General features: G+C 47.0%; 1 pseudogene; it reads right to left on the minus strand.

Moving 5' to 3' along the window:
* Positions 1 to 23085: 23085 nt before the first annotated feature.
* LOC149371129 (uncharacterized) lies at positions 23086 to 24438 on the minus strand (annotated as a pseudogene).
* Between the last annotated feature and the right edge of the window lie 2019 nt (positions 24439 to 26457).

The raw sequence follows: 26457 nt of genomic DNA on the forward strand, positions 1-26457 counted from the left end.
GCTTCAGCTGTAGTTAAGGGCTACGCTGCGAACTGTGAAAAGAAAAATGATAGGTTCAACATTAAGAGACCGGAAGCGGGCGGAGTGGGTGAGGGAACAAATGCGGGTTAATGACATCCTAGTCGAAATCAAGTGGAAGAAATTGGCTTGGGCAGGGCAAGTAATGCGAAAGCAAGATAACCGGTGGTCCTTAAGGGTAACGGAGTGGATTCTAAGAGAAGGCAAACGTAGCAGGGGGTGGCAGAAAGTTACGTGGACGGATGAGATTAAGAATTTTGCGGGGATACGGTGGCCGCAGCTGGCAAATGACACGGTTAATTGAAGAGACATGGGAGAGGCTTTAACCTACAGTAGTAGTAGTCAGACTGATGATGACGATGATGATGATGACAGTACTCTGTCCGGCAGTGCTACAGTATTTCGATCCGGCTTGTAACGGGGAATGCTCACACTGTGGGTGCGCCTCTTCGGATACGTAGCACATGGTGTGGTCTTGCCCCTCTAACCCCGCCTACCACCCTTTCCCATCACCCTCCGAGAGAGCTTGAGGGCTGCCCTGCTCGGCTGCCCTATCTTAGAGAGCCAACGTGCTATCGCGGCGAGGTCTCGAGCTGCCGCGGAAGTCGCAGGGGTCCTGGACTAAGGACGCCTCCTAGCTTTTGTAAGGGGCTGGCCCTTAAGGCCTGCCTCTTCTTTTCTGTCGCATGTAAATAATATCAATGTTTTTCATCACCACCACCTGGCATTGCGCAGTACACTCACCTCTAGTACACGATAGACTGCTATGTTACACTGTGTCGAATCGAGCAGTAGGCTGATTGTGGGCGTCGCGATGTGTCCCTCGAAAGCCGGCTATCGATCGCCGGTCTCCCAACTTTATTCTCACACCAACGAGACAATTGCGCGTCCTTCCGTCAACTCAGCTCTCTCTCACTCTCCTGCTGTTGTCGCACTTGAGAGCCAACTCCAGTGTGCTGGAGACCAGTACTGCAGTGTCATTTGCGGTTAATGGCCCAGAGCACCCTCAAAATTGGGTGATAACAGTTGCCAGAGCAATTGAGCCAGGCGAAAGGAATGAAACAATCTCGCTCACATAAGAAGCAGCAAAGAATAAAAGAAGCTATAAAAAAGAAACTCCTTAGAGCTCAATAGAGCAAGTACGGTTTATGCCTTGAAAACTCGAGGCTCCGAAAGCAACGCAAAACATTTGTTACGAAGATTATTTACTGGCCGCGATATATCTGCGAGGACAAGGGACGACGGCCTAAGATACCAGGTCAGCTCACAAGCGCGAATCGCAGCGACGACTTCCTGCTCAGCAATTCACATTTCTTTGTTTGTACGCAGCACTATCGAAAAAAAAATTGGCAGAGGCTCAGCATGGTTAAACCCGAAAATTGCGAAAGAAACTTCATCCGTTTCTTCAGCCCGCATCCGCCGTGTCTACCGCCGCTCTGCGCCGACGGTTGGTTGGTAGCGACTGAGAGAAGGATGAAAAGGAAAGTGCACGGGCCTGCCTACTGGCTCCAGCCGAGCCACCACCGCTGCCACGTGAAGATAGAAGAGAGGTGAAAAATATAAGGAAAGGTAAACACCACTCATTAAACTTGACCCTGGACTTGTAGATGCACCCTCATCAAGCGATGTTGACCGGTGTGCTCGCCAGGCTGCTGCATAAGCACTTTGTTTAGCTAACCGTTCTTCCCGTTCTTCGGCTGTTTCTTCGGCGCGGCGCCGTCGCTTGGCCGCAGCATATCGTTCCAGCCTCGCCTTGTACACATCATCCGACATAGCGCACTAAGAAGAGCGCAGCTGCAGCCCCCCCCCCCCCCCCCCCCCCCTTGTTTTATCCCGCTCTAGCGAGCGCCCTCTCTCGGCAGCGGCGCAGCCGGCGTGTAATGCTGTACCTCCACCATCGATGGCGCGAGCTGGGGCCCCGTCTCTCGGTCTGTCGTGACGTCACACGGTCACGTGACGCGCCGCTGTGTAAGGAGGCGCCACGACCATCGATGGCAGAGAAGTGCAAGCAGTATTGCTTTCGCATTAAAATTGGAGATGTCACTGTATAAAGACTACAGGTTGTGCGCTGCCATGAAGCCGTGGAGCTGTCTACGACGCTGGCAGAAGGTGCTGCCACGTTCACAACCTCTTGTCGAGCGAAGGCTTGGAAGCGGGCTAGGGCGTTGTCAGGCAGAGTCAGTGTGGAGAGGGGGCTTCATCGCTTTTAGTTCGCAGCGCACGATGCTGGTCAGGTTAGAATAGTTGTAAGGCTGCCGCAGTGACTGTAGACCCTCAAATTAGGACCTCGTAGCCGTGTTTGGCAGCCGGTCAAGACAGCAGGAATTGTGCCTGCGTTTGGGATGCTCGAAATGCTGGCATAACACAAAAAGAAAAGGAATCGCAGAACATTTTTTTACAGAACACAAGGTTAAAAGTGTCGTCGGCAATATTTTAATTATGTGGTCGACTTTGCCTTCCTCAGACAAGGCTTTGTCAAATTTGCTGCACAAGGCCGGGACGTCATAAATGTAGGCATAGTAAGGCTACGAAATTGTTTCGACGCGCGACAGAAGGGCCTAATTGGTGGCGAGTTTAGGCCAGATGGGTCTGCGAGACAGATTGCGGAGTTTCTGGTTTGTACGTCTCAGTATATGAGATCATCTTCATAGGTTTCAAGCCATACCAGTGCAATGGCGGTCGGATAAAAGATCACATCCGCGAGCATTCATCAGACGCATTCTACCCATTATGTTTGCAGACGCGTTCATAGAGGGCGAACTAGTCGTCCACATCTGCACAGAAAATTCCCGTATCGCAGGGGTGAACGAGAATGATAGCTGGCGCTGTTGGAGTGGGGGAGGTTGACTCGATTGACATAGTTATTGTGGAGAGTTGGCTGCCACTGCGAAGATCCAGCTTTGGGTTGAGGTCGCACTTCTCAGTCTCCACCTGGAGTTAGAAAGACTTTACTGGCCGAGATATTCTGCGGGACCAAAGGTCGATGGCCTTAAACACCACATGGTTAGCACGCACCGCAGCGTAGCCCTCGTCATGACCGCTGAATTGTCCATTAACCGTAATAAGCAATATGATATATTTCTTGCGGCGCCCATGGCGGGTGATAATTTTTAGGGTTCTGTTTCAGAATACAAGTCAAATTGTTTTCGTCAATGTTTTACTTTCGTGGTAGAAAAAAGATGCTGTACTCTTCCGTGATGCAATCTTAGACGACTCTAACGTCTTTTGCTTACTATCCAGGAAAAAGCGCCATCAATAGAAATTCCGACAGAGAAGCTCGTAGACATCCCGTTGTTCGCGTTTCTTTCCATCGCGATAGTACTGCATAGTACGAAGATAAAAGCATGACGATAAAAAAAAACTTACAGTTAAGGCAATTGGAAGACAAAAAGTTTCCAAGGAGCTGCGACAGTAGTATCGTGGATAAACCAATAACGACAATAGCGTTGCGGAACGTGGAAGAGGAGAATGACTTGGTTGGCGAAGGGGGGGGGGGGGGGGGGGGGGGGGGGGGGTAAATTGAAAGGATTGAAAAGCCTGCGGCGATGTTTCTGCAAGCCGTCATCGTTGTACGTGATTGCAATTTTTATCGGAGCTTACATGATTGCTTTGTCGATTCCGGTAGCGCCAACAAATCAGTGAAACTAGAATGGTAGACGAAAATTGAGTGATAACTGGTTAGAGAGACAGCGCAAAATTGAGATGTCGAAATGAAGAACGAAGCACAATATGAGTGGAAGAGTTGTTGCCGTGGTCTAGGACAACTAACAAACGAAAAATAATGGCGTAGTCCTGGGCTCTTATAAAACTGCCTTTGTTACTCTAGGCTTGTCCAGAGACATTTTTCCACAGGGCTGGACTTGACCGAGGAGTTTCTTTAATCTGCGCACAATATTTTTCTGTAAGGCCTTTCCGCTCCCTTCGGGTTAGAAGATTGAAAGGCTATTCGTGATTTTGGCATTGAGCGCTTTCTGTTTCCTGGTGCACACACACAAAAAAAGCGCTGTCCAGTGGAAAGATTAAAAAAAATGATTGGAGCAAAAATTTTTCTGCTTCAGTGAAAAATTGACGCTATCATTCGAGCACTGCGGATCGAAGTTACTGCAGAATTTGTGTACGCCGGTGGCATTGCCCGTTTTATTGGGTATTGAACCGAGTGTATAATAAGACGGGGAATCAGCGCTTAAGTCTCAGTCTGGCTACATACGATATCCACATCGGAGTCCTCCTTTTGATCTTTGCAGCGTCGTCCTTGAGATATCATACTCTTCGGTGTCATTGACTGAATTCGCTTTATCTTCCCCGCGCTTCGAGGAAACTGCTAGGGCGGTATATTATTCAGCTCCCTTAGTACAACTTCCGTTGCTCTAGTGTGTCTCTACACACACCAGGTTTGAAGAACGCAAATTTCGGTCGGCAATCGGTCCCGAAATATATTGCATGAACCAACAAAAACTGTGCCTGAAAAAGCAATTGATGATTTAATTATTAATGCCGCAAAGGTCGTGATAAGGAACTTTGCATGAGGAGTGGGACTCTGGTCACAGTTTTGCAATAAATATTTCTCACTACATTTTGGACGCGGCAATTCTTTTTCAGCATGAGAGCTCGTTAAATAAATACGAATCAGCCAAGAGAGAATTGTAAATGCATCCTGCATGAAACATGTCATACTTTTCACGCCCTTTAGGCGCAGAACACAGAACCTGTATCTTGCGAGCGCTTCTCCCCCCCTTCCCCCCCCCCCCCCCCTATAAACCTATATAAAGCCTATAAACTGTCGCAACCGCAAGTGTCTTAAGACCTCAAAAAATTTCTACTGTTATTCTTTTGATATATTAGTTCCCTGCGCTCCTTTTTGCCGCAGAAAGTAGTCGTGGTGCACGAATTGTGCTTTTTTGCTGCCCGACGCTGCTGTAGCCTCATTCGATAAATTTCCTGGGAGCGATAGGCTTGCTTCACTGACTACCACTTATGACCATCCACACAGCATAAGACAAAGCGACTTCCTTACTGACCTTGCTCTATCTTTTTCTATGAGTGGTTGTAATGTTTCGCTCTTAAAAGACACTACCAGCGTACAGTTTCAAGCAGAATGGAGAACCCACAAGCGCGTGTCCTTGGGATGGTTATGACCGATAATTCCAGAGAACGAAGAAAAAAATTTCGGATACGTACACCAAATTCTTGGTTCAACGCCTGCCTGGCATTCATCGTAACGGATGTGCCTTAGTAGTCAGTACATTATAGAAATGTGGTCATGCGTCGTGCGAACTCGTCGTTGCATTTCTGAACTAAAATCCAACACCTAGACTTGTGACTTTTCCCTGTCCGAGAACTAATGGCGATGGGTGCAGTGAACCCCCATTCCAAGTCGATCTAATAGCAGGAGCACAGATGGTACACTCTGAAACTCCCCCGGCATTCAAATTCCCATACTCCAGTCCTGTTGAAGATACCAGCTGGAAACCACCTTATTCACGGGCAAGCTGGGCAACTGCACCACAAAAGCTTCTTTGTTCGCACTCCGAAGCATTGGTATACGGCCGCAACACACCCCTCGCTGGTCTTTCGCGTTTAGGCATTGAGAATTCCTGCTCTCTTCCCCACATGATCATACTGTAAATGCATGCTTACTAATGGCACAATGTTGAGAATGTCTGATTAGTTGCCTCTCGGGTGAATTACCAGGCTAATAAAGAACGAATAATCATTCTCGTGCTCCTGTCCACAACTGTGGATAAACGAGCTGGCTGGAGAGCGTTTTTACTGCCTGCTACTTGAAGCAAGGTGCCGGTCGCGTCGTGCACCAAGACCCTTATCCACGTGGAGCTTTGAATTCCTAAAGACATACAAAAGCCGGCAGTGAACTTGCACGAAGCCCGCAGAAGCAAGACCTCGCGGTAATAAAGTGGGGAAGAAGGAAGCGTGTGAAGGGAGCCAGAAGAAAATTAGCTATCTGAAAAGAACCAGATTCGGTGCGTCGGGGCAGATGGATGATCGAATCCGGAACAACGTGGGAACTTGGGTGCCCGCTTCAGTTTATTTTTTTTTTTGGCCTGCGGGACGCCTTCTCCAAGTAGTTTCTCTTAGCAATCTTTCGGTCGACTGCGACTAGGGACGACCAAGACTAAGGCCAACACCTTTTTGCTGTCATCAGGCAGAGTGGTCAGGCGCCCAACCCCTGCGGCTTGCAGGGAGACAGTGGGAGAGTTCAGATATCTGCCGCCACCCCCTCTTCTCTACCTTACATGACCCTACACGCTTCTTTCATCAACCCGGCCGATCTCGCCTACTGCAGCTTCGCCAGCGTCCGCCGTCTACGAAAGCCACTCCCCCCTGTGTCGCACTCTCGCTCCCAGTACTCTCCAGTGCCTTCTCTCCTTCAGTCGGCTTGTGCGTCCAGAACCCTCTGGTGACATTTGTGGGATCCCAGGAGATCGGCGGCGAAGCGAAAGAAAGTTGTTTCATTGATTTAGTCGCTGTTCGTGCAGCTGCCGCTGCTTGGATGAGAAAGCCCTTTGGGAAGAACATAAGAACGACAAGGCGACCAGAAGCCAGGGCGACCATCCTAATCGGAAAATCTTGTTTTCCTTGTCACGCTTTTTTGTTTTTAGCACTGTCGGTTTAAAGAGAATGCTGCTCATGAACTTTATCCATGGTGCTATTGTCACTTGCGGCAATAGAAAACTGCACCGGTAGTCCACTGGACACAAATATTATTGTGCCGCCGCGGTGGCTCAGTGGTTATGGTGTTCGGCTGCTGACCCGAAAGACGCGGATTCGATCCCTGCCGCGGCGGTTGAATTTTTTTGGAGGAGAAATTCTAGAGGCCCGTGTACTGTGCAATTTCAGTGCACGTTAAAGAACCCCAGGTGGTCGAAATTTCCGGAGCCCTCCACTACGGCGTCTCTCATAGCCTTAGTCGCTTTGGGACGTTAAACCCCATAAACCAACCAACAAATATTATTATTAACGTAGGCTATAGAGTTCGAGCTGTGTCAGTAGGCTTACTGCTGACGTGCACTGAAGATGCACAGGACATATTAGGCACTGGATGGAGTGCTTTCATGTATAAAGGTTGAGCAAGGCGCAACAGTAATGGCGGCTTCCTCGGGGAGTCTTTTTTTTTCGCTCTATTCTTGTTAGTTCGTCATTTCAAAGTCATGTACACTTGCTTATAAATTTTACTTCGCATCACAGGTGATCTAGATGTTGATACGGTAATTTTTTTCAAGTATACAATCTCTGTCGGATGCTCGTGCAAGACACATCATGCAGTATATTGGCAAGCTGAGAAAAAAGCGATTAGAGGACAAAAAAATTAAGGTCGATCTTAATAGATATGCTGGATGTTTGTCCGAGTGCATTGTCTCCACTGTCTTCATCGACTACTCATGTAATGCTCATCGTGCAGTACGGCGCCAGGTTGACAATTGCATAGATGCTAGTTTGCGCCTCGCATCCGTCTCCTTTCAAGTGCGCTTATCCTTTATCGCGAACTTATCGTCGAAAGTGCGTAGACAGTTTAACATAGCAACAAAAAAGGTAACGTTAAAAGAGACACCGTATTTAGATCAAACTAGAGAGTCGAATACTTCATAAATTTAGCCAACACAAGTGAATCGGAATGAGAGCAACTTCCTGAGCGTGATCAACGCCAATTGAAGATACTCCGTAATGAGTGGCGGCTCGCGCCCTTTCTTCTCTATATCAAGGTGTTAACGCTGCCCGAGGCTTCCCGTTACCTCTCTCCATCATGCTTTCAGTGCCCCAAACAACTTTCGGGAACCTACCCTTCGAGTGGCTTCGGCAAAAGAAAGTAAGATGCCGACATCGTCTTGCCGCCGGGAAATGTGTCTGGCCCTTCTTCAGGGAAGTCAAAGTGAAGGCTCAGTCAGAACGAGAATGGGGCTGTCGTACTCTCCTTCTTTATTGCGGCCTGTATTCTTCTGTGTGCATTTCTTATTGCCAAGCGCGCTGACTCACCGCGCACGCAAGCCATCTTGCATTATGTCTGTCGGAAAGCTGAACGACCGTGGTAGAATCTGGACAGAGTCACAGGGGCTCTGAGCGGTGGCGTTATTGCTGGTCGAATGCTTGCTCTGAAGTTGTGTGTCTGGGATGGGGCGGGATCGTGCGGCCGACAAAGAAGACGGTGCCAAAAGAAAAGGCATCCTCCAAAGTTAACTTCATACTAGGACTACAACTTTTTTTTTCTGGGTTCTCTTTTAGAGCTGGGTTTCAGTTTTTATTCAACCATTCATCGCATTCAAAGGTGCAGCTTTTGTTTTGTGTTTTCGTGCATTAAAGTGTTTGCAAAATGTGGACTTGCTGAAAGTGAGGGAACACATTTACCGCTGGAAAGCAAAAACAAAAAATAAAAAATGGCGCCAGTGGCTACTGTGAATAAGTAAAAGGCGCTATGAATGGGAAAAATAAAATCTGAAGAAGACGCCGCTGTTATTTATAAACGTGGCCTCGACGACGTTTCCAAAAATGCACATGCCGCAGACGTGAAAACTGGAGCTGCTTAGCTCGAGGGACTGGTACAAGGCGCAGACATTACACAAAGGCCTCTGCTCAAAACATTTTTTTTTTGTTTTTCAGAAAATGCAACCACCTGATTTAGTGAAATAATATTCACATCACGAGATTATTAAGACCAGAGCTGAACACGTTTTCGATAGCTCGCTCTTTCAGGGGAGCACCTGTGACGCATTTTCCTCGGGCACCAGACGACATGAGAAGAGTTTTGGGCTACGTCATTCTAATCCGAATACAGCGTAGTTCACAAGGAATCGATCACATGACGCAGTTATTTTATTCCACGCGGGCAGAAGAAACCGCGGGAAATGTCCACAACGGCAATAACCTGATCTGATGCCCCTTTCTAATATTTCTGTACCACGCAAGCCAAGGGCAGAAGACGCCACGTAGCTATGAGTCAGCAGGGTCATATTCCATCGTCGCTCATCATTGGAGAACAAAAACATCATTAATACGCGTTTCGTGTGCCTGTGTTATTTCTGGACAATACCAACTCTATTTTCAGCTCCCTGCTTTAAATGAGCGAATATTCCTGAAGGCAGGGCGCCTATAAGTGCATTATCGAGGTCAGCAATAATGGTTGCAGAATTAGCTGATCTCCGGCCCTATTAATCGTGTTGCATTGAGCGACATATGAGCACTGATGAATGATGACCTACACGCGCTGTTCACACGTCATGTTACTAGTCTTCAGTAGAGTTACAGTGATCAATATTTCACCACAGTCTCAAACTTTAATGTGTGTCTGCTTACCGTGTAAGCATACACCTACTGCTGTACACTGATGAACTCCTTAAGGCCATTTAGATGTCTCGCATGCAAGGGAAACAGAGAAGAACATTTCCTTTCCTTCACGCAGAGGCAAAATAATTGCCCCGTGGTATAAGATTTGAAATTGTTTAGAAAACGTAATGGAAGAGACAACTATTACATTAGTAAACTTTTGTACCGTAAATATAGAAAGCAAAATATTTCCTTACATGCCATTGTCACTGTTGGCTTTTATCTCTCTCTTTGTGTGTTTGTATGAAAGCATTCACAATATTTAAGTAATGCGTGTGTGTAGCCCACCGATGAATTGCCATCTTCTCATTGTGAACCGCAGTTACTTGTGTAACACTCGAACTTTTTTTTCCTTCATGCCTTCATGCGTTATAGAATACCTGTGTAAACTGTGCATCATGATACTTCTGCCAGAATAATGTAATTACTTTGAGAAGTTAGAAACGCTTTGACTTTTTCCCCACCGCTTTCAATCTGAGTCCTCTCGGATAACCTCAGCGGCCCAGCACGCTCCCAGAGATGACTATCATATGTGCCCTGCATGGCGTAACAAATGTCAGCCATCTTAAAGCTCTTTGCCACGTGATTCAATGGCCGGGCAGCGACAGCGGTGATGTTGGAAGGCGTAAAAGCAGCTAGTGCCATCCAGTAGCATTGCGAACTCTTTCTCTTGTTCCAATTTCTCTACCCATAGGGTGGGGAAAGATTTCTTGTCAGACTGATTATTGGAGAAATAAACGAGATATCACAGATCCCTCTTACTGCAGTCGTTATAAAGTCCATAGCTAAAAATAAAAATGAAAAATGAATTATTGCTTAAATATCCCTTTGCGACTGCAACTCGAGGTTAGAATAACCCTGCCTGCAGGCAGGTTACAAAGGAGGGCAAGAGATGGCGTCAAGCTTATGCGGAGTCGTTAGACAAGAACGGGTCATGCGACATTTCGCTTCGAAAACGAAAGATGAGCGCATCTTTTGGAGACTAGTCCTGTAATTCAGAAAGAGAAAAAATAGTCTTCATGCGTCGTTAACCGCGGCGGTGAGACCCGCAAGATTTAGCGCCTCATGCTCAAATAGATTTCTAATTAACGCGAGGGTGTGCATAGGCACACATAAAAACTTCCGACTTTAGACTTAAATGAACGTGAGATTATGAGTGTTCAGAGTGTTATATAACTCTCCGAAGGAAGGTTTGCTGCGCCAAATGCGAAGTTATTAGTTGTATGTTGATTACCAGATACATAAGTTATCGCCATCATCAAAGTGGTAAGCTCAGTCCAGCTGACTGCCGCATAAAGGCGTCTGCCATTCCCGTGCACCTGCTGCTGTTTTGTGGCAGCCACTTCTTCACTATTACGCACGTCCTCGGAGCTGGTCAATTATTTAATGTCTGAACGCTTAGTAAGGGAGCCATGCGTAAAAGTAAAGTGCCTCATTCCGAAGAAGCACAAGTTTAGAGGCTTATAGATGGTAAAGGAGAAATTAAAAGAGGTTACTTAGTAGACAGCTAAGCCTACAGCTGTGGTCTTCCAACTACAAGCAATCTAATGAAAAAGTAACACTAATACTGGCCGGCACAGATGTTTGCTGCTGAGAACAACAAGGCAGTAGTAATGTCTCAAACGACCGCGGCACCGTGCAAGTCTCAGGGCTACGAAGAAGCCCATGAGTCGCAGTAACAAGAGCCTAATGAAACAGTATGGTCCTGCAACGCCAGCTGCACCGTATTATATCATTTTTTATTGCACTTGATTCACGCATTACTGCGCAGAATGTGGGCTTACTGCGCTGTAAAGGCGAAACCAATACTGAAAACTTCATAGAGACGCTTCTGGTATTTACATATGTGTAATATTGCTAGCAGTTGGCGCAGGTTGGCGCAGCCGCCGCGCTGAATGTGCTGGAAGTGGATATTAGCTATTTTCGGCAAGTAAAGCTGTCTTCCATCACTTATTCGTAATATATCTTATTACGCAACCTTCGAGCCTTTTCCACGAAACGATATGCGAAATGCAGCAACGATTTTTTGGACCTCGTTTTTTCTTTTGCTGGGTAAGGCTTATAACAATACATCGACGACCCATACCAGCAGCTTGCATTATGATCTACGCTACCATTACTTGAAAGTGGCGCCACGCCACCACAAGCAAACGTAGAACAGCGCCGAAAGCGGTCCCATTGGTGCGTAATGATGTGAGAGGCATTTTAAATAGACGAGCAGCTAGCCGCTAATACTCTTCATATTAAGTAAATTTGCCGGCTCTAATGTATTCTTTTATTGCCTACACACTTTCTATATCTTGCCGCATGGGCTGTGGTATCATATCACTGTTTACAAACCTCCACCCTCTATCTCGTCAGTTTTCTTTCTCATGTGGCACTGGTTTACGAAGCCCCCTTTTTAGCTTACACCCCTCTGGATCATTGGTCAGTCAAAAATGTAGATACAAGCTGATCACTATAAAGCGTGCTGGTTTTGTACACAGCTACATTTTTTGCTGTACAGTCGGTGACACTGTGGCCTGCCAAGCATGCAAACAACCACGCATTGCCGTCAAAAGCACTCAAACGATTAAGCTCAGCCGGGCAGCTTGAATAAAATGCCGAAGAATAACAGAAGTAGGAAAACTTTAGGCGTCGCCTGCTGGATTCGGTCATACGTTCCGCTGACTTGTACCATAAATACACTTGACACTACTCGTTTACCTCTCTCTCTGCAACCTGATTTTCCTTACTTGGATGCCACTATTCAATTTTATTTGCTTCGAAGACAAACGGAAAACCATTCGCGCCAATCATGAGCAAGTTGGTCCTAGAAAAACTAAATGTGCAAAAAAGAGAGGGAATGAAGAAACCTTACAATTTGATCTACTTCGGTTCATTCACATAAAATAAACCGCCGAAGGTAATCAGATCTATGAGCAACTAAATTGGAAGTTAGGCTTGCAAATTAAAGTAAGCTTAGAACACCTGCAAATTTGCTCCCTCCTTAAAGTATTATAACATCAAGTCTTGGATTGTAAATTTATAGCTTCTCTTTTTTGTGTCAGTGAGGAGTGCAAACTATTCTGATACCTGCTAATTCTTGGTATGGTCGGTGCAGCTTTTAGAGGGTAGACGGTAAGGACTACTGAAGCATCCATCTGTAGGAAAATATGTGGTTGCGTTTTGGGGAGATCCTGATCCTGTATACACTTCGAGCACAAAGCATTACAAAGTACAAAGTATACCTGATAAAGCACAGAGTATAGTTGCCTTCGAACGGGAGTATCTGGGTCTGTTTTCCACTAAAACACACAGCATTCAGTCGTGATACCGAAAGGGCGCCAGCCTAACGCCCTTTTGCCATACACGGTGACATCTCTCCCACGCGAAGCAGATGCGCGTAATATTTTTGTCAACATCTCTGAATTCTTGTTGCAAGTAAGCCAACCATGTGCGAAGCACAAGCCAGATCGATGCGCAGACGCTTTGCTAGGCCTTCCAGCTGGTCGCATTCTCACGGTGACTAAAACGCGTTCGTGTTCACCTACATCGTACTCATGCAGAAAAATCTTCTTCGCTGACTGAAGTAAAAGTTTTATGCATTACTTTTTCTTCTGCCTCTGGAATAAAAAGACAAAAATCACATTTGTTTTGGTAACCTTTTATCTAAGCTTTTGCGTTAGCGTATGCCCTGCGTAGTGTGTGTGTGTGTGTGTGTGTGTGTGTGTGTGGGGGGGGGGGGCCTGTTTTTTCGCCTGTTATTCTGTTTATTGCAGCCATTTTGCTTTTCAACGCTTTCATCCATGAGCATATGCAGGCAGTACTCTGGTCCGCACGCCGCAATAAAAATGCGTAAAGGGCGCCAAGATTGCCTTGAATACCGGCGGTCATGTGTAGCATGCAGCGCGTAGTAACGGCGAGATAAAAAAGAAAAACGATGGAGGCAGTTAGGGGAATTTTCAATCGAACAAAATTCTAGCAGTGTATACATCGCTGTTCAAGAATTCTCCCAGCAGATAACTCCAAAAGCAAAGGCATTTCATGTCTTAAACAAGTTACGACATTCATGTAGTTTCGTGCTCTTGAGGAGAAGCTGGAAACCAGCTAATAATTCCTGCGCTTTCAATTTCTAGCATGATTCAGAGCAGCCGTGGCTACGCAGTCCAAGCAGATTGAACCATTCACTACTTTTTGTAACTCATTACTTATTATTAGTTCTTGGTCTTTCGTCTGGACTTATATCATGGTGATTCACGTCTGCATAAGACTGCAACTGGCAAGACAGGTACCGCGGCCAAATAGCTGGCAGAAAAGAATAAAAGAGATGAAGACGTCGTCGTTTAAGTTCTTTCAAATGCCCTCATGTGTTCTATTTTTCATTTATAAAAACAAACAATTTTCCTTGAAAATAGAAGTTACAATCCTCTCATTCCTTCGTATTTCACTCCAGACATCCCTGGGTATACCCCCAACCTAAGAGCTCATCATCCACATCTCTATCTCGTGGCTTAAATGACATTGTACGCTGGGTATGTAATGCCTATCTATCAATTGTAAAGAAAAGTGTGCAAACACTGGAGTGCGCAGTCACTAGCAAGATTCCCTGACTACACGATCAGCCATCCTAATAAAAGGCTGTCTGAAGAAGAGGCGCTTTTCAGAACACTTTACGAGGCCTCATAAAAGAGCCAGCGGGATCGCGTTCTCAACCACGAGGCCGAAGCTCAGTCCCTCTTCAGCTATTGTCAGAGTAGTATAAAATGGGCTGTGTGCCCGACAAGAGCCATTCAAAAGTTCTGTGGTGTGTCATAAACCTCCCCAAGGTCTTATGCTGCGCCACTTTACTACTTATCGAACGTCATCAAAAATTATTCAACCAATCAGTTCCTTGCAAGGTTGCGTCCACATGAAGTCAAGAAATATGTTGAAAGCACTTGAGAGCATGCACGTGCATATGACTTCACCTGCTTATGGAAAGAGAAGCAGAGAAGTTTTTATGCTTTGTGTAGTCATGTGTTGTGTCATAAACCGGCGCTGCTTAAAATTTTCCTACTTGGTGGTGTTAAGCAGGCGAAAAATTGCTGGGGGGTAGCAGGGCAAGGTACACTAGTTTCCTTCAAAGAGGTCCTTGTAAGCGGTTTGTTTGCTATGTTGCACTGGTAGCCAAATCTGCACAACTCTTGAACACCATGCCTTTTAATATTAGAGAAACGAAAATAAAAATTACGGTAATGCAACGGGATTTCGAACTTCTCTGTAGTCAATACTGCCACACGAAGTGCAAGCTCTAAGTGAAGTCATTAGTGCAATAAACAATAAAGCATGACTATTTTTGATAGGTTCATGAATATTTGCGTGATTAATAGCACATGGCTACAGTAGTTCAACAAAAGAGAAAAGTTACGTATTTAAATGTCATCTTCGTGACCTTTAGCGCAATTTACTTGCCAGACAGCAAGAATATGCCATCATATACAATCAAACATATTATTTTCCGAAAGACAGTTGCGATTGTGGCCCTCAATACTCAAAGCTTTTACGCTCAATTCGGCTGTCATTGTTATTTTACGATTTAAATCTCGTTCCTGCAACTTGTGAGGACTGTGATATCTGCGATGAAAGGCATCGTTGCTTCCTGAATTTTTTTTTGTCCGCGTTTTCTTGGTACCTCCAAAAGCAGGCAATAAACGTGCTAAAACTTTTGCTTTCTGCAATCTACAGCAGCTAGAAACGTGCTGTTAACTTGACAAGCTGGTTAGCTAGTACAGGTTTATTATTGTCAAGCATACGTTTGCTGTTTATGCTTTGAAAGGCAGAACAAATTTCTTCACGAAAAATACTTTTAGTATACGAGCTATAACATGAAATGACTAGTACACAAACTTATTCTTATTTGTGCAGTGTAAGATGTGGTAAGTTTGTATAATTTGGCTCTGTGAAATAACAATATTTTTATAGACAGAAACAGGGCACAAAGCGAAACACATAAGAACAGTTTGATTTCGCAGATTCAAGAACTAATAGCGTGGTAGTATACCAACGATCTATTTTAAGTCGTTCATGCAATTTCGCTTGTTCTTCTGTTCTTCAAATAAAGCACCGTTACTTCCTTCTACGAACCTGCTTACAATGCAAATACCTAGAAGTCTTTCTAGGTCCTAAAGAAAAGCTGCAAAATTTGATGCAGCTGTACAGACGTCCGAAGAGCCTTCTTTCACTTCTCACTAAAACGTCGAAATTGATAAAGCACAACATAACAACAGTACGAAGATAAACTAGGCAAAAGTAGACAGCGTGTTTCAGGACTAGATGGGAGCACTGTCGGATGGACAAGATCGCGCGTGGTATGTGCTACACGCATTTTCCTTTCTTTATTTCTTTTGTCGGCTTTCTAAAGAGAGTCTTAATTGGCATCTACTTTCAGACAGTTGCCACGGCTTTGTTTTACTCATAGCTTACTGTTCTTGTTCTTCATCCACAATACTGCCTGCACGCGCAGTGGTGTACTGAAGGCATAGTGTTCAGAGACCACTGGCATCTTGAAATGCAATCGATCGCAGCCCAACTTGTGAGAGTGATGCATTTTGGTCTAACTTTAATTAAGTGATTCTTTCAGTGCTAAAACCGCATATGCACTATCACTGATGGGAAAGATGTCTTCGGTACGCAAGTGTTTTGCATATTTTTGTAGCGAGACCTACATTACCCGCAGTCTTGTTGTTTCATCGTGGGCCTTCAGCGCACCTTGTGCGTATGTGTGAAGAGCCGAGTGACGTCATAGCCGTGCAGCTGATGCGCCATGCGCCGCGCCGCCCGCCTCCAACAGAAAAGAGCCGCAGAGTGACGTCACAGCCGCTGGCACCGCGCGTCGACGCCGCTCGCCTCCGACCGAACGGCCGCGTGTTACTTTACGGATCACCGGGGCGTCTTTCTGGCAGTCAGTACAGTTGAATAACACGTGCCGCCTTCACCCCATGTTTCGTCTTTAATGTCTAACACGTAGACATGACGATACGCAAAGCAACTAAACGCAACCAGTGATATACTGTGCCTCTCGCCACGTATATTCTGGCACAGCTGAGCTCAGCCATTGCCAATTTTTTTTTCTTTCCTAGTGTTGAGGCTTCGGCAGTTCGAACTACTGCAGGAGTAGCAGAGGAGAGTTTTTTTTTTTTAACGAAAAAGAGATAGTAGTATTTTCGGTATCTTTATGCCATTAATGCAACCAGCAAGTTCCTCGCACAAATATCAAACGCAGATGCGTCAACTTGCCGGATGTATTTGTGCAGTGAAGCAAGGAAGGGCGTCCATTGGTTATTTGAGTTTTAAGTTTTGTGTGTTGTTTTTGTATACCTTTCTTTTTCTTCCAGAGTTCGTTCTAGCACATAAGGCGTAACAACATTTCTACCCTAAGTTTCGCCACTATTACTCGATTATCTAGGTCACTGCCTCTTCTAGGCTACCCCGCATTACGTATTAGTCGCAACACAGATAGAAAATTTAGGCTACAAAATACTTGTTAAACTGCATAAAATATAGTCAGTTGTTAAGCAAACGTGCAGGCGCTCTGTTTTTTTTTTTTTCATATGGCTTCATAAGCATTGATTTCATTGGTGTTATCTGCGTGTAGGAGGCATGACTTAAGCCAGAGAAATTAAGGCGAAAGCGTTTAATGCCTCACCGTTGTCGACAGAAGGTTGTCAGCAGAACGTTCTCAGCAGAGGTGTCACGCTTTTTCTAGTCAGACCAGAAAAATCTTTGTTTGTGCACGATGGGATTGGAACCACCAGCCTTCCATTCCGCAGCCGAGCGAGCTAAAGGCTATGTTACATTTTTTTTATTGTATGGTTACGCTACTTCCTGCCAACGCATATGCGGTTCTCCTTGTCTAGTACGCTGCCCGGCTGCCTTCCTGGACTACCGACCTGAACTGATTGGCCTTTCTTGCCCTGTTTATGTTTATGTTTTTTTTGTTCAACGCTCTCCTTGGGACTTTTCTGTTATTTTCGCACAAACTACTCGTTGGTGCTGGGTGGGGGCCTGTGTAGCGCCACCGCTTCGGCACGCGGAAGACGACGAAGCGGTGGACACGCGCAGGAGAACGCTCTGGACTTCGGCCTCGCCGGACGCTGCCGCTGCTGCTCTGTCGCTACCTCTTCTAAGGCAGCCTGAAATAAACGTGGCCGTGGTCGCCTCCTGGGCGACCTCAACACTGGCCTCCACAAGTTTAACGTCTCAAGGCGACTAAGGCTATGAGGGGCACTGTAGTAGAAGGCGCCGAATAATTTCAACCATCTGGGGTGGGGGTCGGAATGAACCCACCACTTTCAGGTAATCATCCGAGCACTGTAATCATCGAGAAAACATTGCGGTGGCTTCTATCAATCCCCCTCTCTCTCTAGTGCGGCTTACACTTTTGATTGATTGCAGATAAGCCTTTAAACAGAGGCCAAACGGGATGCAAATAAATTTTCGACTGAAATGCACATACTAAGGTACGTAACTGCGTAACCTGGACAACGTGACGACACAGCCCTCACAATCTAGAACGTTCTCAACAATAAAGCATAATCTAGAGAAGGTGCTAGCTAATGCACTGATTCGCCGATCCCGCTGAATAAAATTCACATTAAAAAACTAGGAAAGACGGAGGGGTTCCGCTTCTGGCACTGTTCAGCGACGGCCTTAGCGACGTCGTTTATTGAGAGCAGAATCATTTACCTTCACACAACTCCCTGTGTGCAGCTATCAGTGACAAACAAATTGAGGAAAGACGGCTCAAATACACATGGACGTAAGGGAGTTGTGGATAGAGGCACTGCACGGAATAACAAGATGCGACCTCATCACTATTCCAACTTTCGTTTTCTTTTTTCAATGGACCAAGGAAAGAGAAAGAAAAATAGCCCCTACCCACGAAGTGGGTCGCACTGGGGTCGCTCGCTGGCCGTTACGAAAACAGCGGCCAACTAGGTGCGTACTTCAGCGAGGCAGAAGACTTGGGCCTCTCCGAAGGGGGCTTCCGAGCACGCCGTTCGAATGCCTAATCACGTCGAAAGGGGTCGAGAGCGGCCGAGCATACAACACCAAACGGGCGGAGAAGACCGCGCTCTCGACTCTCATTTCCATTTCAGGCTTCTATTCTGGCCGAGATGGGGCTGCATGGGTAAACGCTTACCTTAGGACAACAGCTTTCGGGAGGTCGGTGGCGAGTTACAGTACAGAGTACTGGGTCACCGACCTCACTAGGTAGCAGTTATCACGTCAGAGTTGTACACGAAGAAGATTTCTACAGCTGTGCAGGAAGTTTAATTATTTCAGATCGAATATGGACATACGTTTGCCTCTTTCTGATAAATAAAACATTTAATACTCGTGTCGGACACCGTGATTCGTTGGAGTGCCTTGAACCTAAGGCAGAACGGAAGACATCTTTTTTCACATCCTTTCTGCAAGCCCGAAAACTCTATGAATGAGCTTATTCATAAGCACCTCCTTTCGTCATTTTAGGAAATGCGAGGCACTTTTTCTTTAATATTTCCACACTTAAACATTTGCGCTTTACTGCGCGCATTAGCCTCGTGAGCTACATATATTTTTCGCACTTATGTTCTCCGGGGATGATTTAGCCCCGAGATGCTTTCTTGGGTTCATTTCATTTTATTTCCTTAAAGGCCCCATGCCTGGGGTATTACATAATGGGTGGTAACTAACAAAGAAAACGTTCTTACAATTGTACGTAACTTTTTGTATTTTCATTCAGCTTAGATAGCTGATGATGGTGGCAATGTCGCTTGGAAGGCCGTTCCAGTCTGCAGCTGTGCAGGGAAAAAAGGAATTGGAGAAGGTTACAGAGCGCGAGAGTGGACGGGCCACATGAAAATGATGACTGGGGCAAAGTGATATGCGTGCTAGGGGAGGAAGAATATAAGGAGCGCTTCGCATAGGGCTATTCAAGATTTTATGAAATAAAGATAAGCTGAAAGTGTGACGACGGAGTGATGAGGACGGTGTACTGGATGCCGCTAATGTCAAAAGCATTGGATGCGTGAATAAACCGGGTCGCGCGAGTTTGGACGGATTCAAGCGAATTAATGAGATAAGATTGATGAGGATTCCAAACTGGTGATGCGAATTCGAGCTTTGACCTGATGACCGATTTATGAACGACTTAACTTCATTACCGTTCCCGTGCTTCGCCTTCTTTCCTGTGCATTATTGTGTCACTGCTCTTGAGTATTACAGAAAAGGTAATCTGGTTGCCTTTTTCAGAAAATACAGAGAAAACCTAAGCAACGCTATAATGGCGGCTGGATGGTTTGTCATCTTCAAGTTGGAGCGTTATACTTAGGCGCAATGATTAGTTACAAAAAAAGGGACAAGACAGGTAGGTGTGCGAATTGGGTGTTCTTTTAAAGAGGAAACCTCTCTAACAGAATGTCCAAATACGGTGTTATTAGCTTAGTATAGCTACGTTGTTCTCGGACAGAGTAAAGCAGACATATGTTAATGGCAAGACGGAGAAGTAATAATAATATTGTTACGCGGCGGCCAGCCGAAGAATGAGACGTGGTGAACCATGGCTATGAGATGATTTAATGGCCGCTGGCCTAGCGCTCCGTCCCGCGCCACTGCCAGCTTCGTCTTCGTCACAATATTATAATTATAGTTTATAACGCTCATTTTGATCCTAAGGTGGGTCGAAAGATGGGTCTCCCGACCCTGGGGATAGGGGGAGGCAGCTGTGCGCGGTGAGTGAGGGTGCCGCTTCTGCGCATTGACGGAGGAGCTGCGTGAAGTCTCCACCTCTGGCGCTCCGTCAAAAGTCAAAGGTTCAGGCTTCTCACATACCCTGGATTTTCAGTTTTTCCAGTGAAATAGATCTTTTCGCGCTCAAATGCAACAGGACTTTTGATTTGAGGGGAAACGCCCACCCCTTCAGACACCAACAGTGGCAGCCGTGGTACCTATTTCTCGACTCTTAGAAGTAGGCCAGTAGGGAAAAGAATTTAAAAGATTAGTCAAATTGAAATAGACTGCAAAATGAACTCTATCCCTCGATACACGTATACCGACTGCACAAAGAGCACTCTTCACGCCTATAGAAGGTGATTAAAATTATTATGTACAATTTTCTTGAAGCTAAAACCTGACGGGAACATGAAATCTACCCCTGCGCATAAGTTATGTGGCCAGAGGGACACAAATTGAGGTGAGTTTTCATGGTCAGATGTCAAATTAGCAAAAATGCATTCATGAACTTTACACCCATTGCGTCTAAACTGAATACTTATATTGGAAACATTTCGATGGTCACAATTCTAGGCTGCTCCATTTTGCAGAATTCAAGAGTGCACCTGTTCCGAGATATTTGCCTTCAGAGATTCCAAAGGTTTGGCGCGATTACGCATACAGAGCGGTGGCAGGTGACGCGGAGCTCCCCTCTGGTGTGACGCAGCTCTTGAATTGGACATTTCTTCCATATCGATGGCAGTAGTGAAAGGGAAGCAGTTATCAGCTTCACCAGTTTGTCACAAAAAATCCATAAATCTTACTAATAGCTTAGCCAACAACTGAGTGGTAGGAGGCGGCTTTTTTCCAACTCAAACCTAGGTTCCAAGAGCAATTCGTAGAGAGAGCACGGGAAGCTGCTACAGCCAATGAGTTCCGTACTAGGACCCCAACCACATCGATCCCACTTCCAAATTATCGAACTAGCATTTTCACCACAACCTACGCCAGGAGGAGATTCACTCTGATAGTCACTGCCATGCATGAACAATTAGGCGGATTAAGCTAAAGAGTTGGAAGCCAATTTCTCGGTACACATGAGTGCTAGGATAATTTTTAGAAATGGAGTGGTGCAGGAACAACACAAGTTTTCAATATGAACGCGACCACTTGATAAAGTGAAAAAAAAAATGTTCATTACACGCTTCTTGCTAATTGGGTGCTGGACAGCGGCAATTATCACGTCAGTTTTTGTTCTTCTGGTCGCATGACCTATACGGCGAGGTGAATTTCACGTACTTCTCAGCCTGGAAAGGTTAATTTTGATCTTCCTACTAGTTCTGTCATTGGGATCATATTTAAATTCCAATTTATATGCGAAATACGCAATGAAATTTCCGAACTGCGATGAGAAAAAATTCTAACACAAGGCAAGAAATACTCCAGAAGGAAAGGGGGGAAGACGGGAACCTTAGACAGTAAAAAATATTTTATTAAGGTCGTTGCAGTTTTCATGGTTCCTTTACGAGGGAGTGGTCTTGAATGTTTGCGAACTAAATTTTGGCAATGATCTATAAACCTAATGTTGAACAACAGTCTCGTTTCTATGTTATAGATCTTAGTTCCTCAAAATCAGTTAATGGGAGTAGTCGCCTGTGTGCCTTGGCTTCTTTTCTATGCTGTGTCTTCGGGTTCTTCGGCAAAGGTTATATTGTCACCGACCAACGAAGCGGAAAAGCGGGAAGCACAGCGTTTCCTAGGACGAAGCCCGCCGAACCGCCGAGCTCATGCAGAACGAAGACGACGCGCGGCCACGCGCCTGGAGGCAAGGGTCGGCCACCAGGTGGCGCCGGCAGAGTGCCAGCAGTGTGGCATTGCCCCCCCTCTTTCAAGAGGCATCGGCCCGATGCCGCAAGGGCGGGAAAAAAAAATAATGAAGGGAAGGCGGAAAGTGAACGGCGCGAGTATCTGCGTGAAAAGGGGCTAATGGGATACCCGATAAGGGCGCTGACATATTGGTCTTTGGTCGTCAGCAACGACAATTCGGTGCTTTGTAAGCGGCGTCTGTCGCACCTTGGAAGTTGATGCAAAACAATCGCGGAAGGAATAGATGAGGTTTCCCACGCAGCGTTTCTGACTGGCCAAGAGGTGCGGGTTGACGTCGGTCTGGATAGCTGTAGCTGTCCTCTCGTCGTGGTCGCACGTCGTGGACAAAGAGCACTGCCTGGTACACTCTCCGAGCTCGTCAAAATAAGCGACGACCTCCATTTTCGTGAGATGTTGCGGTTCATGGGTAAAGTTCGTAACTAAGATGTCGGTGCGACCGTTGGTAAGATCTACTAGGCCTCGAGCTACACAAACTTGCCGAGCGAGTAGCAGCGACATGTTCGCTTCAGCGATGCCAAGGGTGCCGGTGCTGCCATTACACTCGACTGTGACGAACTTGCTGGCTCGCGGAGGGATCGTTACATGGTCGTCACATAGGCGCAACATTACTCTGCAGGGCTCGGTGTGGGTGTCAACGGCTCGCTGGGCGGAAAAAGATACCGTGAGTTCCCGAAGGTCGATGACCGCACCATACTCTTGAAGAAAATCCATGCCCAGAATGAGGTCTTTAGAACAGTCACGTAAGACGGCAAAGGAGCCACTGAAAGTAAGACCCCGGATCTGGATGCGGCAGGTGCAGGCGCGATCGGCGTCACTGCGTGGCCACTGGCCGTGCGAATCACGGGTCCACACCAAGGCGTCAGAACCATACGGAGAGTCGTGGCGAGTTGACTGCTCATCACAGAAAAATCAGCGCCGGTATCGACGAGTGCGGTCACTTGATAACTGTCGGCGGTTACAAAATTTCAGATGAAACTAATCGTTCGCAGCACGTCGGTGAGGTCGTCGGAGAGGTCGTCGGAGAGGTCGTCGGATCGGGTCGCCACCCCCCGGGCAGGGGCGTCGAATCGTCGGGTGGAGGCTGTTGACTCTGTACAGTGGCGGCGGCCCTACCCCCGGAGGACGCCGTCTTCAGTTTTCCCGGCGAGGGGACGTGCGTCTGAACTGACCAGATGTTGAGGGCCGACTGGGCGATGCAAAGCGCCTCGGGGATGGCGATCGCGATTGGCGCTGCTGCGAGGCCGGGGGCAGCACGTGAGCGGCGAGGTACTCGTCGATGTCCTGCGGTCTTTCTCCATAGCGAGGTCGAGGCGCGTCGGGCGGGAATCCTCTCAAACCCATACGCCGGTACGGGCAATGCCGCAGAATATGGCCAGGCTCCCCGCAGTGGTAGCAGAGCGGGCGGTCGTTGGGCGTGCGCCACACGTGCGCTTTGTTGATAGGAGGGCGCAGGTTCTGCTGCTGCTCGACGGGGCGCACGTAACGGTGGGATGTTCGAGGTCCGGCAACTGGGCGAAACTCTTGCGGCATGGGAGCAGGTCGGCGCACTGCATCGCTGTAGGACATGACGTGTGGCTCCGGTAGTGGTGCTGGTGGTGGCTGCACCACGTGCTGGATTTTGTCACGGATGACGTCCCCTGTAGAAGGTATGCTTGCCGACGGAGCATCCATGCGGATGTGTCGCAGTTCTTTGCGGACAATGCTCCGTACAATCTCTCGCAGCGCCTCATCCCCGGGGCCTGGCAAGAGCGCGAAGTATTGAGTGGCCGCTTCATTTGCCTGACGGCCGTATTGGGCGCTCCGTTCCAGCAGCGAACGCTCCATGGAGGTAGCTTCCTTGGCGAAGGCGGCGACGGTTAGCGCAGGGTCGCGCATGAGGCCAGCGAACAGCTGCTCCTTCACCCCACGCATAAGGTGCCGCACCTTTGTAGCTTCTGGCATGGTAGGGTCGGCCCGATTGAAGAGGCGTGTCATGTCCTCTATAAACATGGCCACGCTCTCGTTGGACTGATGTGACCTGGAGCGAAGGGCAATTTCAGCGTTCTCCTTGCGTTGGCTCGAGCTGAATGTGGCGAGCAACTCACGGCGAAAAGCTGCCCAGTTGGAAAAGGACGCCTCGTGGTTCTCAAACCACGTTTTCGCCGAGTCGAGCAGTGCAAAATATACATTCAGCAGCTTCCGCTCGTCGTCCCACTGGTTAAATGCGGCCACACGGTCAAAATTGGCCATCCAGTCTTCTACATCCTCAAACCGGTCGCCGTGGAAGGATGGTGGCGACCGAGGGGCGAGAAGGACGCACGGTGGGGCACTGCCGGAGGACTGACCTGTCTAGCTGCCAGTGGTGGACGTCATCGCTCTGACAGGCCTTGTTAGTGGCTCGAACTCGGGTTGCAGGCCTCGCAGGCGACGGCTCGTTTTGTGGACGGGTGTGGCGTCCGCGGGTCGGGGAGAAGCGTCACGGCTGTCGTCGGGGTCAGCGTACATGGGATGGTACCCCGCACCTCCACCAAATGTCACCGACCAACGCAGCGGAAAAGCGGGAAGCACAGCGTTTCCTAGGACGAAGCCCGCCGAACCGCCGAGCTCATGCAGAACGAAGACGACGCGCGGCCACGCGCCTGGAGGCAAGGGTCGGCCACCAGGTGGCGCCGGCAGAGTGCCAGCAGGGTGGCAATATCTTATTTTATTGCCATTTGTAGTGGGGGCCCATGGTTAATGGGCCTAGGTTACGAGAATAATCAAACGTGATCTTTAGATAAATAGTTTTGTTATTCTGAGCCTGACGGTCCCTAAAGTTGTTTAAAACTCCGCATCCTTTTCAAAGCTTACCCTTCAGACAGTCAGCGTAGAGGCCTCAGGATGGCCGTACTTTTAATGTTACTCCAGACGGCTGACACCTCCTGTGCAAGGTATCTGAGGTCATTCATGTTCCTGAGGTTCGGGAGGGGCTGGGTTCGATCTCCCGAGTCGCCAGGTACCAACCGGTTTTCTAATGGATACACAATTTTTTTCTGCCTGATTGTCACCTTTTCTGGTGTGAAATTAGCGGAAAAGGGAAAAGGGTGGTTTTAGCCAATCTGTAAATAGTTCTGATTCATTCTGCATCGAATAGGTTGAAGTTCTAAAGAGAGCTGCTTTTGTCTTCCCTGCATATGTCGTTTTTGAATAAATTGTGTTCCATTTATACGACCCTTTTTATCCAGCTTACCGATTTATTATGCAGGATAATTTTTAAATAGTGGGTGTAATGATAAACTAACTAATGTTGTTGGAGTATGTGATGAATTTTTAGTGTGTTAATCTTCACAATTATGACGGTTATTTTTGGCCAAATTGACATAGAAACTCGAACATTTTTCCTAAAGCAATTTTTTATCACTTTTATAGTGTCAGTTGCTATTTCTTTGACCAGTACTTAGTCAGAAACAACCACTTCTTCGTACGACCCCGGGCAGGGCTTTAACCAGACTAAGCAACCCTGACAGCCACAATAATGTCCAAGAAATGGAAGACGTACCAGACGACATAACATCGGCCTGTGCTACCCATCGCTAAGTGCATGAACCAACAACTGCACCAAGGCCGGAGGGGACCAAGGGCTCAGGCGTTAGAAAAACGCGTCGCTGACAAAAACAAGTCCGTCTTCGAAGACGTAGCCAGTTACCCAAGACAGAGAGCCATGGTGGCAGCGACAGTTGGCTGCGCTCACAACAAGTCAGCCAGCATCATCATAAGGGATTGTATCTCTACTGAAGCAGAGAAGATTGCAATTGCTCTTGCCGTAGCCGAAGCCAACAGAAGAGGTGAATGCTTGGTAGTCATCTCGGACCCGCAGTCTCTCGATATGTCCTGAGAGGCAGAATTGGGAAGAAAGCTGTCCGCGCTCTAGACCAGTGTGACTCAAGGGAAGAAAAAGATTTCATCAGGTGGGTAAGGACACACGCTGGCCTGGCCGGGAACCACGCCGAGGGCGCCATCGCTCGAGGACATGCTAACCGAGCAACGGCTGATGGATTGGGACTAGAACTAGTTATCCCCATGTACGGCGACATACTGTACTGGAGTACTTGTGGGGACTAAGGAGGATCTATCCCCCTCCGCATAGCCAAGCAGACAGTATGTTGGAGGCAGCTCCAATATATATATATATATATATATATATATATATATATATATATATATATATATATATATATATATATATATATATATATATATATATATATATATATATATATATATCGTAAGTAAGAAGCCCCCCACTACCTACAGGCCCTCACGGCGTGGTGCGGACGGACAGCCACTCTATACCACACAAAATTTCATTTTCATTTATTCTACCCTCAAGGCACGAGGGCAATGAAGAGGGGAGTGGTTGTATACAGTGGTTGAGTACAGGGCGTTTAATTTCTAATTATACAATGGTAGCTAAAGCGAAACAAAAACGCTGATGGTCGATGATGGAGGCTGTACTTCCGGGGAGGTGGTTCCAGTCCTTTGCTG

The sequence above is a fragment of the Amblyomma mixtum genome, chromosome 1, assembly GCF_055824585.1.
Source record: "Amblyomma mixtum isolate Tamu chromosome 1, ASM5582458v1, whole genome shotgun sequence".
In the NCBI taxonomy this organism is placed as follows: Eukaryota; Metazoa; Arthropoda; class Arachnida; order Ixodida; family Ixodidae; genus Amblyomma; species Amblyomma mixtum.